Genomic DNA, 15,346 nt, shown 5'->3' with positions numbered 1-15,346 from the left:
ATTGTCTTACCCTTCACATGAGGCTGAAAATGGAATAAAAGTTTTAAAAAAGCCTCTCAGTTGCCCCATCTCTGGGTCAGAAAAGGGCTTAACCCAACACAAATCCTCTGGAATAAGTGGAGCTATTCTGCAATTCCTGCAGGGCAGGTCTGAACAAAGCATCCTGGCTGGATTCTGCCATGGAAAAGCAAAACCATGGAACAGGGAGCTGCCTCCCATGCTGAACTCACCTGAAGGGCACCACCAGCCTGGGATCCTCCCCAAAAAACCATGGACACACCAAGGCTGAGGACACAGTAAATATTAAGGGAATGTCCAGGACACAGCTCCTGTTTCCTTTCCCTCTAAAGCAGGTGAAGATGCCCTCAAGGACAATGCCATGGCCAGGCCTCTGCTGAGACCAGCAGGAGCTGCCAGAAATGGGGTTTTCCACCCAAAACTTGGGCACAGCTGCTTGGACCAGCATTGGCAGGACGGGACGGATGTTACCTGGAGGGGTTTTTTAACAGTTAATCATGCCAGGGTCAGAATGCTGTCAGGTGGGCACAGGTTATTGCAGCTTTTTTCCCTTATTTGGGCACTAAATAGGTAATTTTGGACCAGCTGTATGATTTTCTGTATATATTTTATGCAAAACTGGGTGTCTGGCACGTCCATCCGAAGAGTTCTTTATGCAACTTTACAGTCAGAGCAAGCAGTGGGATGAGGAAAGACTGGTTTTGGTGTTCTGGGGTTCTCTAAGAGAGGTTTAGGTTCCCTCACAGGCTTCAACACTGTCTATAATTTACTGTGAACCAGGAGGGACACGAGCTGAAATTTTTAGGAGCAGATTAGGTTGAAAAAATTTATGACAGCATTTAGAAACATTAGACTTGGGACTGCATGCCAGAGCATGACAAAATAGCAGGTAATAACAGATCTCATTAGAACTGTTTATTTAAATTGAACATTAGCCTGTCAGGGATGTTTTTGCTGCTGGATTGGTTTTATTTTCATCCAGATTAATTTCTACCCAATCCAAGTACCCAGAGGTGTCTTCCTAGATCTGCTCAGTGTGTCCATTCCATGAGGTTGATGTTATTTCTGAATTTTAAGGAGAATGTTACTTTCTATTCTTCTTCATCCACCACCTCCATGCTTAATGATCTCTGTGTATCAAAATGCAATTAGATTTTCAAAGGGATCCAAGTGATTCAGGCTCCAAAGTGCTGTTTCAAAAGGATTGGCTCGCCCTCCCTGAACAAAACATTGGAGTATTTGCTTTTCTTGGGCTTGGACCATGGTTCTTCTGTCTCAGCCTTCACCTTCTCCCCTGTGAGGGTGGAGGGGCTCTGGCACAGATTCCCAGAGAAGCTGTGGCTGCCCCTGGATCCCTGGAAGCATCCAGGGCCAGGTTGGACGGGGCTTGGAGCACCCTGGGATGGTGGAAGGTGTCCTTGCCCATGGAATAAATGATTTTTAAGATCCCTTCCCACCCAAACCATTCCAGGATGCCATGACGCTCTCTAGTTCTTACTCTTAGTCCTTTAAATACAAAATGTGTGTGCAGAAATTACGCAGACCCAATCCCCTGTCTGGATGATCTGCTCTCTTTTCCCTGATCTTAACCAACCTTTCAACAGCAGCTTTATTCTTTCAGCTCATCAGACCTTCAATAATTGCAGCAGATCAGCTGCCACCCCCTCCAGTGAAGGTGAAGATCTTTCCTGACTCAAACCTTGAGGTAACTCCTGTGGTTTGGGGTTGTTTGAAGCACACAGAGACATCCTGGATGTGCCTGGACCTGCTGCTTAGTTTATCCAGGCCAAGCCCCTCCAGACAAGAGCTTTGTGATTTATTTTCTTAGACAACAACCCGAGGTGCAGCAGAATATTTATGTGGACAAAGATTAGGCAAATGCAGAAAAACAAACCCCAAAACAACACAAACAAGTGAATCTTCCAAAGCTGCAGTTTCACTTCAGCACCTGAGCTGTGTTTGACAGGAATTCAGTGCCAGCCCCATCTCCTGCAGACAATAATTGCTTGGATCTTAAAAAAAAAACATTGGAATGATGTCACCATTGCTCAGCTAAACCTGGGCAATCAGTTGGGTTTTGCAGCTGTGGGGATGGAAAGTGCTTTTCTTGAAGCAAAATAATGTTCAGATAATTTTATTTTATCTCTGCTAATCAAACTGTTTCCTTTTATTATATGAATTTTGGGGGGGTTGGCTCTAGAAGAGAATATTTAGGCTCTTTTAAAATATTCATAGAAGGGCTCATGGATTCACGGAATGCTTTGGGTTGGAAGGGACCTTAAAGATTATCTAGTCCAGCCCCAGGGGCATAAAAAATGGAAGGCAACCCTGAGGAACCAACATTCCTGAGGCTATTCCTGAGGTATCTGCAGGGAAAACCCAAAAGAAGGAAAGATGTTGCTAGAGAAGGGGCCATTCCAGCTCTGGAGAGGCTCCCTGATGCCTTTGATTTCCACACCTCTGACTGCTGCAAAGCAGTAAAACATCATTAACTCCAGCAGAGCCATGTGAAGAGGGGTTTCATGTTCACTCCATGTGCTTCCCATCCACCTTTTCCTTCCCCTCCCAGTTGCAGGCAAACCCATCCCAGCCTGTGTCCTTCAGAGGTGTCCTCCTGCCAGAAACCCATCACGTCCATCCTCTCACCACGTGTCTAGGACAGCAGAACGCCTTTGATTCACGGTTTTTGGAAAGCAGCTCCAGCTGACTTCCCTGGAAATCCTGCCACGTTATTAATCCCTGAGGAGCAGCTGCAGCCAGTCCCTGCTTTATTTGGGTGGTGGCACTGGGGCTGAGATAACCCCAGCTCTGCCATTCTTTTAGTGGGGGAACTATTGGAAAACACCTTTCCCCAGCAGCTGGGATGTCTGAACAGCCTCACCTGTGAAGATCCAGCAACAGCAGTGGCCATGGTGACATTAATTACAGAGCTTTGGGGCTTTTAATTCCCTCAGGGAAGCTCTTTTAAAGCAGGATTTCCTGCAAAAATTCTCCTTCTGCTAGGCCTTTGTTTTGAGAACTTCATGGTCATCAGCATGATGGTGGCTACTCTTGGGTTGGAAGGGACCTTAAAGATTATCTAGAGTAGTTTATCCTACATTAAAGAGCTTGTCCTAAATTAAGACAAATACACACTTACACAGAATTCCCTCTCACCAAAAATGCTGTTCAACCCACATTTCTCTCCCTGAATTAGCTAAATTCTAAATTGCTCTATCACCACCATGTTCTGGGCTCTGTGTGAAGGTGCTGGGTGAATAATGGATATTCTGGTCCTTTAATTAATTAATAACTTTTCTAGTTTGTCCATTTTAAGACCTTTTCATGTGGCTTAATAGCTGGTTCATGACGATTCAATAATCTCAAATCCACAGACAAGAATCTGGATTATTAGATGTGAGCATAAAGATAATTGGATACGCTTGGAATTAAAGAAATCCCATTAGATTTAATTTTTAAAGAAAAATTAAAGGAATTTTAAAATATTTTAACAGCTACCAAGACACTTTATGAACAGAATCACTGCAATTCACTGCTAAAATCCTTCAATCATTCCTCCTCATGTTTCCAGATGTTAACTTCAAGCCACGGAGCTCAGCTGTGTCATTTTTGGGTAATAGAGAAGCAAATTCTCCTTGCTGCAGGAAGCACAGGGTATAATTCTGTGGCTGATGTTGTGGTGGGGCTCAGCCTGGGTTTTCCTCTCTGTGAAATTATTGTGTATTTTAAACCCTCAAGCACCTGGAAGGAACGAGCCCAGCAGGTACCTGTGGAGGGTTGGAAGGGCAGGTTTCTAGGGCAGGAGCTTCTCCCTGCTTTCCCAACAGGAATCTTTTCCCCCTGCTGAATGAGACTGGATTTCCTGGAGCTGGTTTTGGTGCCAGATGCCCAGCTGGGAGTGCTGCTTGTTGTGGTGGGAGATCTGCATCTCAAACCAAAGCCAGTTATTGCTGTGGCCTGGGTGGGCAGCTCCCCCCCCCCCAGCATTCCTGGGAAGTTCTCCTGTTAGGAACAGCCCAAAAATGCCGTGGAGCCCATCCCAGAATGGTCTGGGAATTGCCCTTGGCCTACCTGGCCCTGCTGGGCTTGGAGGTTGTTTAGTGCCACAAAACAAGTCCTGTCACCTCGGAACTCTGCAGTCTGGGGAGCTGATTTCCAATAAATGGCTTTTCCTGTCCTTGTGCCACTGGAATCCAGCTCTTTGTTCATTCCTCAAGGATGCTGAGCTGTCCCTTCTGCCATGGTGCTCCCATGGATCAAACAAGGTTTGGGATGGGATGGGAAGTGCACATGAGGAGGAAACGTTGGATTTATGGAGCTGCTTTAATCCAGATCCCCATTCAGCAGGGGGAAATCCCTGAGCAGCAAAGGCACCTGCTGGGCTTTCCCTTTGGATTCTGCCCTGGGAGAATTCCTGGGGTTATTCCTGTTAAACAGCTCCAGAGTGCCCAGCCAAGGCACAGGTTTTAAACAGGGGAGAAAATTCCCAAAGGAATTCAGGCTCCAAGCCTGAGCTCCACTCATGGGCATCTCCTCTTCCCCCCTCCAGTCCCATCCCAGCTGGTGGCAAAAGCCCTTCCTGCTTTTCTGATCCTACTGGGAATTCCAAGGTACAATTCAAATATTTATTCCCAACCTTTCTTCCTGCCACTCTGTGCCAATGTGTTGCCTTCCCAGTCCAGTTAAAGAGAGGATCCATGTGCCAATCCCATCAGGTGGGACTGGCTGGGACTGGCTGCCCTTCCCAGGATTTCAGCCTCAAGCAGAGGCATTTATCTATTTATTTTTTATTTATGAAATTAGCCAGACTCAAAGTCAGAGGATGGAAAAGCTGGCATGGGAATGAACTTCACAAAGCAGGATGGGAAGGATTCTATTTCCTTCAAAAAGCAAAATTCGGCTGTAAAAGTTCTGATAACTGGTAGAGCTGAAGTGGAATCAATTTGCAAAATAACAAAAAAAAAAGCTAAAAAGCAGCTTTTGCCTGCAGTATGTGCCCTCCTCAGGAATCCCAGAACCAAGGCAGAGTTTCCAAGCTGCCCACTATGAATTTAAGGGGATTTAGGTAATAACTTCAATATAAACCACTCAATAATTGTCCTCCCAGAGCTTTAGCTAATAAAGCAACTCAGGGCAGAATATGGAAAGTTCAAATCCTGGAATAAAATGCCCAGGTTGCATTTCATTTGCTTCCTTCTCTTTACCCCAAAAAGTTGTTTTCCAGCCAAAACACACCACTTGTTCTTACTAATGAACTTCTGTGTATTTATCCAGACTTCTCCCTATTGAACATCTCCTTCTACCTGTTATTTTATGCTGCTGAAATTCAAGCAGAAGAAAGGGGTTAGAATTAATTATAGCCTTTGGCTTGGAGGATTAGCCACAGATGTTGAATTATTATTATTATTGTACTGTATTTCAGGAATGACACAAGGAATGTGTGGTGACTGGTGGTATCCATGAGGAGAAACAGGAATGTTTAAATCCTGAAAGAACTTTAATTCTCCTTTTAATGGCAATCAATGGGCCTGTTTAGAAAATTAAAAATTAAGGCGACACCTATGAAACATTGGACGGGAGGACCAGGAGTTGGACTTGGATTATCCTTGTGAGTCCTTTCCATATTCTATGATTCCATGATTCCATGATTCTGTGATTCTGTGATTCTGTGATTCCATTATTCCATTATTCCATTCAAAACCATCTTGCTCTCTGTGTGCAAATGATCTTTTCTAAAATCCAAACCCTTTGGTAGCACAACTTGTCATGGAAAGCAGGGAGGCTTCTCACAATTAAGGATAGGTCTGTAATTAAATTACTTTTCTGCCCTTTTTAATTATGGCTGGATCTGACCATTCAGCACCTGGGCAGAATCCACAGCATGATTATTTTACTGTTGAATTGATGTTCAATTAGTTTTGCATTTAGCTCTGGGTGTGCTTTGCCATTGTTACAATGAGAAGGGATTGAAAGAAAAGGGAAAAAACCTCCCCTGCAGCCAAGGCCAAGGGGAATAACATCAGAAGCCTGATCATTTGTCACCTATGGTCACTCGAAACCATTATTTCTTTTACACACTGTAATTTCAGATAGACTTGTGTAAACAGTGTAAAGATTTATTTTCTCAAAATATCAGAACCACTTAGCGTGAGTCACAAGCCAGATTTCAGGCAGATAATTTTCTTCTAATAGATTTTTGGGTTAACAAGATAAAAATTAACATGAAAATGATTATGTGCTGACTGAAGGAAACCTGGTTTTATTTTGTTCCCTATTTGTTTTACAAGGGAAGTCTTCAAGTATCTTGCAGGGGCAAAAATATTTAAAGTGTTTGCACATGTTTCCCATTTCCATTTTATAAGATTCATTCACAGTCAGCCAAACGTATCTTTCTCTCTCTCTCTCTTTTTTTTTTTTTTTCTTTTGATGCACTCCTTAATTAGTCTTAAAGGCTCCAAAGGTGCTTTTTTCTGTCTGTCTCTTTATTCCAGACGTCGAGCGCGGCGAGCGGCGCTCTCAGTGAAGTCATGGGGCTCTCAAACCCGAGCTGGATGCTCCTCAAAGGCTTGGGGGGTGTCCTCTGATCCGTCTTTCTACTCCACAGAAAGGAGCAAAGTGCAGATCTGAGGCCTGGCCGTCGGCAGCAGCTGAAGTGGCTGCTCTTGGATGATGTGGATGATGTGGATGATGTGGATTTGGCTCCGGCTGCCAAATTGCAGCCCCTGGGAAGGATTTGCCACCGGGCTCCGTGTGCAGCTCCGTGCTCAGAAAGGCTCCAGTTTGGGCACCCCACAGCCCCTCCTGTCCCCAGAGAAGCTGTGGCACCATGGCAGGGACACCGTGGGCTCTCTGGGGCCTGGTTTTAAGATTATTTAGGCACAGGATTTCGCAGGAGTTAGGGATTGTTTTCCCTTTTAAAAATCTTCTCAAAATGCCGCAGACTTGAGGGAAGGCCTGAGCCCCCTCTGAACTGCCCCCTCCAAACTACCCCAAGTCCTTGTGTCCCATTGCTGGGCCTTCATCTCCTTGGGCCAGGCTTTAAAGTTATTTAGGCATGGATTTCTCAGGAGTTAGGGATTGTTCTTCCCTTTTAAGATCTGTTCCAAAATGGAGCAGACCTGAGTGAAGGCCTGAGGCCCCCAATGAACTGCCCCAAGTCCTTGTGACCCATTGCTGGGCCTTCATCTCCTTGGGCCAAGCTTTAAAGTTATTTAGGCATGGATTTCTCAGGAGTTAGGGATTGTTCTTCCCTTTTAAGATCTGTTCCAAAATGGAGCAGATCTGAGCCTCCTCCAAACTGCCCCAAGTCCTGTGTCCCATTGCTGGGCCTTCATCTCCTTGGGCCAGGCTTTAAAGTTATTTAGGCATGGATTTTTCAGCAGTTTGCTTTTTTTTTTTTTTTTTTTTTTCCTTTGCCTTTTAAAATCTCATCTACAATACAGCAGACTTGAGGGAAGGCCTGAGCCCCCCCCGAACTGCCCCCTCCAAACTGCCCCAAGTCCTGTGTGCCATTGCTGGGCCATCATCTCCTTGGGCCAGGTTTTAAAATTATTTAGGCACAGGATTTTGCAGGAGTTAGGAATTGTTTTTCCCTTTTAAGATCTGCTCCAAAATGCAGCAGACCTGAGTGAAGGCCTGAGCCCCCCCCAAAACTGCCCCAAGCTCTGTGTCCCCATTACTGGGCTTTCAGCTCCTTGGGGCCTGGCTTTAAAATTATTTAGGCACATGATTTTGCAGGAGTTAGGGATTTTTTTGTTTTTAAAACCTATTCCAAAACAGAGCAGACCTGAGTGAAGGCCTGGGCCCCTCCAAACTGTCCCCGAGTTCTGTGTCCCCATTGCTGGGCCTTCAGCTTCTTGGGCCAGGCTTTAAGATTATTTAGGCACAGGATTTTGCAGGAATTAGGGATATTTTTTCCCTTTTAATATCTGCTCCAAAATGCAGCAGACCTGAGCCCCCTCCGTACTATTTTGTGTCCCCACTGCTGTGCCATCAGCATTGCACCACGTGGAATTTGTAACCACAATTACAAATACAATTTTACAATTTACAGCAGCTCAAGGTCCCTGTGATGATGAATGTGCTGCAGCAGGGCCCTCAGGGCAGAACTGAACGTTTTTAAGGAGAATCTTATCACACTGATTAAAGTTTCTTTTTATTTTGTATTTTGCAAAGTGACCCCTTTTTCCCATCGTCAGAGTTTCAGCATTACAGGGAATTCCTGCCTCTCATTTTAGCAGGAGAGAGAAAAGAAGGATTTGAAGAAGTTAAGGATTAAGCTGTTCCACTTTCTCCCCTTTGCTCAGCCTCAGAAATCCCTCACACAGTGATGAGTCATTTTTTATTCTGTTTAAGCCCATGTTAAGTCAACATCATTTAAGGCTGGTGACTAAGTCTTGAGTGATGTTGATGTAAATGAAATAGGAATAACTGGGACTTCACCAGGACACAGCAAATAGAGATTCTCTCCACAGGAAAGAAAAAAAAAAAAAAAAAAAAAGAGAGAAAGACACTGAGTTAGTCCCAAATAGAGAAAGAAAAAAGAGGGAGGGAAAAAAAAAAAAAAGGAAAATAAATAAAAGGCAGCTGTTTGCAGGAGATCTCTGATGGATTAAAACCAGGACTGGAAAGCTGCCCTTCTGCTGGTGGAAATCAGCAGATTTCTCCTCAAAGTGGGCAGGATTGCAGCAATTTCTGTGCAGAGCAAGGACAGGAACTCTTATCTGTCACCAGTCTTACATGGCTCAAGTCTAAGCTCAGGATCTGCACAAAGTAATTCCACTGCAGTCCTGTTTTGGGTCAAGAAGGGAAACTGGGCTCTGTGGCCTTCAAGAGTGGAAAGGATTCAAGAGTAGACGTGGTACCATTTGCAAAAAAGGCTATGAAGGGCATTCTCAGGGTTCCATGTGGCAAAACAGTCCAGCAAAGACCCGTAAAAATCCAGTAAAACCAGTTTTAATGTCAGGGCAGCCTGCCCAGCCCAGCAGCACCAGAGAGCCCCATTCCTTGGCTGGCACTGCTTTTTTCTTGTCAGCTTTGGAGCCTGCCCCACCAACACCACAACAACCTCCAGAGGCAACACCTGAATCCTGCTTCTCCTCCTTTCTTCTCCTGGAACGTTCTCAGCAGCGGCTGCAGAGGCTTTGCTAAACATGTCAGATTAAAGGTCTAAGCAGACGAATAAATGCAGTCCATCTGAGGGCATGTTTCCTCTCACACCTTCGGGGGCTGTCAGCATCTTGAATGGGATTCAGAAACATGTCCTTGAAGCTGGCTGGAATGCAGCTTAATATATCAGGGGCAGCATTAGAGAGAGGAGAAAAAAGGATGGGGGAAGCTTTCATGGCAGTGCACCCCCCTCCTTCCCTCTCCAGTCCTGCATTTGCTGCAGAGCAGGGATAAACAAGGACTGGGGAGGGGATGGGACCTGCAGCCATCTCCCTGCTCTGGAGCTCAGTTTGCCATCTACTCTCTGGATCCTGGGGTTTTTACACTCTCTCCAAAGATTATTTTATTTTTTATTAAAACCCCAGTTCTTTCCAGCACTTCAAACTCCCAGATTTCAGCACTCTGCAGATCTGGTTGTGTCAATATTCCTGGTTAAAAGGAAGCTGAGGAGTTACAAAGAGATTTCTCAGCTCTTCACACTCCTATTTCTTTGCACAGCTCATCTCCCAGGAGTAAGTCCTCTGTCCTGGGCCAAGTCCTGCCCTCAGTGCAGGGAGCAGCCCCAGAGCAGCTGAGCTGGGACTTGTTCTTGCTGTAGTTGCATTAAATTGGCAAGAAATTAAGTTTAGGGCAAAGCTGATGAGAGTCCGACCCTTCTGTGCACAGGGATCTCCTGGCACAGGACAGCCCCTGAGGGAGGTGACCTGAGCACAGCACAGCTGCACACGCAGGGGTTTGGATGCTCTGCCAGGTAAAATATTCCATGGAATCAGCAGCACTGAACCATTGAACATCCTCCTAAACTGCACATTGCCATCCCTGGAAGTGTCCAAGGCCACCTTGGAGCAGCCTGGGCTGGTGGAAGCTGTCCCTGCACCATGGCAAAGGAGGGGAGGAGCTTTGAGGTCCCCCCTCCATCCCAAACCATTCTGGGATTCTGTGCAAAATCACTGACTCCACAATAGGAGAATCCTTCAAACACTGGTTTAAACTTGCAAACTAATCACTGTGCTCCTGATTGCTGCTTTTTTGGTTTCATGCAAAATACTTATTTGTTTGTTTCCCCTCAAGTCTTTAATTTAAGGAATGTAATTGATCTCAAAAACTTTTAACTTTTAGAGTGAACACCCCATAGTGATGTTGTACCATCCATCTCTGGGATTCAGGTGGGAGATTCAGAGAAGCTGAATTAAATGAATTTTATGGGATGTCTGCATTTATCTCCTCTGTAGGCAGACAAATTCTTGTGTTACAGGGAAAGAAAAATCATTCAGGCTCCTGTGCATTGTAGGGGACCTAAAATATCGCCTTAAAATGTAGATTTTGACTTTCTGCCCAGTGCTGCCTTGAAAGTTTTGCCATTACAGCCTAATTGCTGAATAAATGTTCCCTCAGTGGAGGACAGGCAGTGGCTCCATTTTGGTACCATTTCTGCTCCTGGAAATCTGTTCCTTTTATTATTTTATATGGAATTCTTTCAGTTGCAAACTACTGATCTTCCACCTTGGAATAGGCTTTGGAACCAAGGGGGGAAGGTAAAATGTGTTGGGTTTCCAAGAGTTACTCACCCCTTCCCAAGCAGAAGATGGATTTCCCTTCTCCAGGGTTTCCGGCACCATCGTTTTTCCCTGGATATTCCTGACGTGTCACAAATCACCCCCTGGTTACTGACTTGGAAATGTTCTCCTTTGTGCCTGAACTGGGCAGACTGGGAAGCTGCTGGCTCAGATCCAGGAATTAATCCAGTCCTGGGCTGTAAGAAACACTCGGGGCCCAGGGATTATTATTTATTTAATAAGATGCATGGAATTAATTAAGTTTTAATGCAGTAGTTCTGTTCTGTGACCTTGCAAGCTCCACACCTGGGCAGGGCTGGGAAGGGGGGGGGGGGTGGTGCTGCCAGAGTGGCCAAAAAAATGGCATTGGGCACTTAAGGCAGGACCAGAGATTTGGGGCCTCCCTTTTGGGGTCAGTCATTGCGTGAAGCCCCTGAAGTTTGCTCTTGAGGGGAGCATCCCCGTGTTTTGTTTCCCTCCCTCATTCCACACCCAGTGTAGAATCTTCTCCTGATTCCCACTGGCCACATGTGAGTGAGGAGAGCCCCCAACACCACAGAAATTCTTCAAATAGTGAATTAAACTCTCTTTTTTCCCTGCTGAGGGGTCCAGCAGAGCCAGGGGGAGTCACTGACATCCCAGACAGACCTTCCCCCACCACAATCAGGGGAGATGAAAACCAAAGGCAAGGTTTTATTTGGAAAACAAGAATTAAAGAGGTTTTACTTGGATTTCTTGCTTTACCTGGATCTTGCAGAGCTCAGGGGAGCTGTGATTTGTAAGCCCCAAGTCAAAATTAACAATAACATTCAACTCTATTATATTTCACTGATGCTTATCTGTGTGAAATGCATGATACTCCCAACCTGCAAGATTTATTATTTGCTATATATTTGATCTCCTGGATAATTGTTTAATTAAAGTAATTAGTAGCTGCTTTCAAGGCCCAAAATCATTACTGAGCTGATTCCAGCATGCAGCTACTCCAACCACAACACCTTCCCCTGCTCTGTGCCAGACCAGGATGTGGGAGCTCCTCTGGAATTACATCCTCCCTGCAAGACATCTCCCAGGACTGGATTTGGGACATTATATTACCGATATTATTTTATTTTTCTGTATAATATCTATTATATATGTGCATAATATATATTATATATTATATATATTATATTTCTATAGATTATAGTTATATTATTATTACATTTATATTGTTATTATATTATGATTATATATCTCTGATATTTCACTGCTTCTGACATCCAACAATTGTCACCACAATAATACATATATTATATATTAAAATATATTATATTTCTATATATTATATTTATATTATGATTCTATTTCTCTGATATTTCACTGCTTCTGACATCCAACAATTGTCACCACAATTAACAATTGTCACCACAATTAAGAACTGACGAGTAGGTGGGAAATGGGTTTGAAAGTGGGAGATGTGAATATGTTGGTAATGAATTCTGGTTCTGAGCAATATTTCGGGATTTTTTTTTTCGAGGGGAATTCTTCAGGGCTCTAGGAAATTCATGTGAATTATTCCATGCTTCTCTGAAAACCTCCTAAGATACCCATCCATGTATTTATATCCATGGAGTTAGGCCGGGACCAAGACACAATCCTTTGAAAGGACCTTCTGTGATGGAAATGCATGTCAAGGATCCCGTGGGGATTACAGGAAAACAGCTCGGTCAGGGAAAAACCTGTCAGGGAGAATGTAAATAAGCAGAGGGTCCGTATCCACAGTCCTAAAGGGAGAGACGGAAATTCAATTCCTTTATGGCCTCACTCCTGAACCCTCCCACAGCACAGGAAGCAGTAGGCCATGTAAAACCCAAAAATAGCTCTGCAACTTCGTGTTCCCCCTCAGACAGAGAGCAAAAAAGAGAAATAAAAAATGCTCCCTGGGGAAAAACATGATCTTTTCCCCATGTTTGAGTTGTCAGTTTTGACAGGAATGCTACAAACTAATTAAATTTTTGTTAATTTATTTTGTCTGATGCAGCGAGTGCCTGTCAGAGGAATGGCTGGGGAAGTCTGACTTCTCCAGGAAGCACCCGTGGGTTGGTGCAGGGAAAATGGACCTGCTTAAGTCAAATAAACACAAAAAGCATTTAAATTCATTTCTCCCTCGGTGCTCCAGCTCTGTTTGTCTGCTCCAAATACAATCCAAGCTTATTCCTTTAAATCCCCAGTCTGGAGGGATGGCTGCTCTCTTCTGGTCAGAGATGAAATGGGGAATGGGTAAAAGGACAAAGTAAAATTCCATCCTGCAGCTGCTCTGGAATTTGTCTTAAACCTGGAATTACTGGACACTCTTAGGTTGGATTATTCCCAATGCAGGAACTAATTTGAGATCCAAGAATTTTCTCTTTTCACACAGGGAACAAAATGGAACTGGGCTGTCCAGAGTGTCAAAATGTCCAAGACCAGCTTGGAGCAACCTGGGATAGTGGAAGGTGTCCCAGGATAGTGCCCATGGCACTGGATGGGTTTTAAGGTCCCTTGCCACCCAAACATTCCATGTTTCCATGGCTTCTTCAGGGAGATCCATGTGGTCAAATGTATTAAATGATGATGGATTTATGACCCCCTTGCCTGGGAAGGAGGGGAAATCCAGAGCTCAGCTCCTCAGCCATCCCAAGCAGCCTCTGCCTGCTCCAACACGATGCATGCTCATTTTGCATTCTCCTGGAACTCCGTAAGGGCACGGCCAGATCCAAAGAAAGCACGGTGCAGTCTGATTGTTCTCAGATAATCAGCTGAGGAAACAGGGAAAAGACAACCCCCGGGGGTGTTTATTCTGAGTTTTTGAACCTGTCTCTGTCAGGGCTTTGCACAGTTGAAAACCCTTTTAACAACGCACACCGCACACCGGAGAGGCAGAGCTGGCTGGGGGAGGTGATCGGATAAGAGGAGGAGATAAGCAATTAGCAGAGCCCTTCAAAGTGCCAGCTGAAAGGGGAAAGTGGAGTGTCCATCCCACAGCCCAGCCAGCTGAAAGGGGAAAGTGGAGTGTCCATCCCACAGCCCAGCCAGCAGCGGGACCCACAGATGTTCCCAGCTCAGATCTGAGTGTTTACACAAACATCCAGCTCTCATTCCAGCAGGGATTGCTCTGCTCTTATCTTGTTTAATGGGCAATTTCTGCATTAAGGGATCTGCAGGTTTCAATCAGAGCTCCCGTTCCTTTTGGCAGTGAAATCCCACCATACCTGACTGAAGGCACTGCCGGTCCCAGGGTTTGCCAAATGGGAATGAGGAATGTACCCCGAGCACATCCTCCACCTCACAGCACCTCACATCTGCAGCTGGAGTCCTCCTGGTGGGAAAAGCCCTTCAGGATCAGAAAGTCCAACCAAGTCAGAAAGTCCATCAGCTGGGATGGAGCTCCTGGAAGGTGTCACTGCCCATGGCAGAGCTTTGGAACCGGAATTTGGTCCCTTCCAACCCAACCCATTTGAAATCCCAATACCAACCTCAGCCCAACCCATTTGAAATCCCACTACCAACCTGAACCCAACCCACTTGAGATCCCAATACCAACCTCAACCCAACCCATTTGAGATCCCAATACCAACCTCAACCCAACCCACCTGAGATCCCAATACCAACCCCAACCCAACCCATTTAAGATCCCAATACCAACCCCAAACCAACCCAAACCATTTGAGATACCACAATCAAGCTGCATTTTTCTGCATCTATTACATCTCAATATCTGTCAAAACCTAATCTATGTTTTCTTCCAGACCTCTCGATTTTTTTTTTCATTTATTACATTTACAGAAAGTGTTTAAGAGAGAGACAAACCCAGAAATTTCCTTTTGGTGGGGGTTGTGGGAACAGAAAGGAAACTCTGTTCCCATTCTGAATTGCTTAAAGCACAAGTGGATTAATTAAAGTGCCCTGATTTCAGTGGGAGTATTGTCTGGAGTTGTTTTCACCCCCTTGAAGTGTCCTTGGAACTCCCTTTGGAAAGACTGGTGCTGCCTGTGGAGGGAAGAAGGAGATTCCCACCTGTTTCTTCATCCAATATTTCCATCCTAAACAGGACAATGAATAACAAGGAAGGACCTTTGAAGCCCTAAATTCATGTTCAGTTGCTCTTCCAAACATCCTGCAATGGAAAATTGTGCTAGAAGATGTCTCCAATAAAGACTTAATCACATAATCTAATATATGAATATTAAATGTGCTCCAGGGAGACAGGTATGCATTGCAAACATCTGTAATAAACATTTATAATCCAACAGGCTTCTGGAGCATTAAGAAATTACCAAAAATAGAAAGGAGAGGGGTTTTGTATAATAATTTCCTTCCGTCTTGAAGCAGATGTCTTCCAATTAATGGTTCCCTGTGTTTGGGGATGATGCTTGGGAGGGTTTTGATTCAGGAGGTTTTTGACAGAGTTGAAGCACAGACTCAAATAGGTAAAAATGACACAGAAGACCCTTTAAAGTCATTTTCCCTCATCTTTTGGACTCTTATTTCTGCTTCAACTTTTTGTGCTTTCCAGCAGGGAAGCTCCAGACAGCCATAGTGGTGCTCCCACTCCCAAAATACTGATTTGGGTGGGTGGGTGA

At 44.7% G+C, this 15,346-nt stretch overlaps 1 long non-coding RNA gene across 1 annotated transcript; it reads left to right on the top strand.

Moving 5' to 3' along the window:
• Nucleotides 1-10,256: 10,256 nt before the first annotated feature.
• LOC137485438 (uncharacterized) lies at nucleotides 10,257-14,939 on the top strand. Its single transcript, XR_011005310.1, has 3 exons — nucleotides 10,257-10,941; nucleotides 13,960-14,085; nucleotides 14,815-14,939. It is a non-coding gene; the product is annotated as an uncharacterized lncRNA (long non-coding RNA).
• Nucleotides 14,940-15,346: the final 407 nt, after the last annotated feature.

The sequence above is a fragment of the Anomalospiza imberbis genome, chromosome 19 (genome assembly GCF_031753505.1).
Source record: "Anomalospiza imberbis isolate Cuckoo-Finch-1a 21T00152 chromosome 19, ASM3175350v1, whole genome shotgun sequence".
NCBI classification, from domain to species: domain Eukaryota; kingdom Metazoa; phylum Chordata; class Aves; order Passeriformes; family Viduidae; genus Anomalospiza; species Anomalospiza imberbis.
This window is presented reverse-complemented; position numbering and strand designations above follow the sequence as displayed.